This window comes from Myotis davidii, unplaced genomic scaffold (genome assembly GCF_000327345.1).
Source record: "Myotis davidii unplaced genomic scaffold, ASM32734v1 scaffold1, whole genome shotgun sequence".
In the NCBI taxonomy this organism is placed as follows: Eukaryota; Metazoa; Chordata; class Mammalia; order Chiroptera; family Vespertilionidae; genus Myotis; species Myotis davidii.
Genome location: NW_006294681.1, coordinates 7,975,182 through 7,976,854, shown reverse-complemented (window position 1 = coordinate 7,976,854; position 1,673 = coordinate 7,975,182).

The window sequence follows — 1,673 nt, the reverse complement described above, 5'->3', positions numbered from 1 at the left end:
TATATATATATGTACTTTTATTTAAAACTGTATGGCTAAGGACCTCTGATGGCATCCTTTTTTACTGTATAATTCCCGTGATGCCATTAGTTTCTGATTGGCTGGTCAGTCAATACATTCTGCTCTCAGCGTCATTTTTTCTATTGATTGACAGAACAGAACTGCAGACAAAAAGAAGCAATAGTGCTCTAATCTAATTCTGATCTGTGTTCCTTTCCGAAAAGGAATAGTATTTATTTTAGAGTATTTGACAAGGGAGAAGCAGAGTTTTTTTGAAGGCCTGCTTTTGAGGTCAAATTTGCTCAGGGTGGGGCCTTGCTCTTGGCTTCGAAGCCACATTCACCACTGGCCCTTGAGCTGGAAAACACAAATGGCCAATTATGCTGTGACCAGTTGCTGGACTGCTAACGGCGTGCAGAAAGAGAAGGTTCTCAACAAGCAGTCTTTAAAATGCTGGAGGATTCTAGGTGTCAAAGGATGTCCATTGCATGGGAACTGAAGGGAACCAAAGGTTTGCCACCCTGAAGCTGCCCTTTGGGGACATTTAAGCTGTTTATTAATAAACAAGGCTCAGAAAGCACCTTTGACCCTCCCCCCTCTCCTGGCCAAGTGATTCAAACATAGAAACCTGCTTCAGGAAGGAGATCTGAGGATGTCCGCCTTCGTCTAATTTGCATTCAGTATGGGAAAAGGGGGGCTTCAGACAGGGGCCTGTTAGCCAGATGCCCCCTGCGTCCCATTGTTTCCATTGTTTCTGAGTCGCCTAGCAAGGATTTTCCGGCCACACACATTCTGCTCTTACTCAACTACCTGTAAATGGTCCATTCTCACGTCTAAAATCTAAGACCTCATCCCAACCCCAACCCCTTCCGCCTCTGTCTGAAATGTCTTATATACCCAACGTTGCCTCACTGGCTGGAAATGTCATGCGTATGTGAATTCTCCTTGCACGTGTAACTCTGATTTTTCTCCTGTGAATCCGTCTTTGTTAATTTGATTATTAGCCCAGTAAGAAGAACTTAGAAGATGAGAGGAAAAGTATTAACATTTTTTTTTTTTAGCTCCCACAGAACCATTTTATCACAATGCAAATCTTTCCTCACGTTTAAATTGGAGGTGCTATAGTGACTATTTCATTTGGTAATAATCAGGATTATCTTGTATAATGAGAATGAACCATGCTGGCCAGAAAAAAATATCATAGGCGTTTTATTGCCTATGTAAGCACCCCAGATGCTGGTAGAATTTCCCCAAAGACATTGTTTTCGTGTAGTTAGATGTTTGCCATGATTTGATAGTCTGGTGGATACTGTTTTATTTTGGAGCTTTCCATGACAGCTGAGGGAGGTGGAGGAAAGCAGTGGGGTAGAGCCTGAAAGAAAAGTGTACAATGTCCTACAGTTCCTTTATTTCAAGACTGCAGTCCATATGGGAAGCTTTCTGAAAGCAAGACCTGCCATACAACCGCCATTACGTTAAATGTTGTGTGGGTGCTCTGCAAAGAGCTGTTAGCTTTTACTCTCTTTTATCCAATTTCCCTTCTTCAGCCCTAGGAGTTCCTCCCTAAATTGCCCCCGGAAACTGTCTAAATCAACCGGGAGGTGATTACAAGTGATCGCCCACCTACTGAGTGTAAGGAGTTTTACTGCAGGGCTGAGCCTACCCCTTTGCCA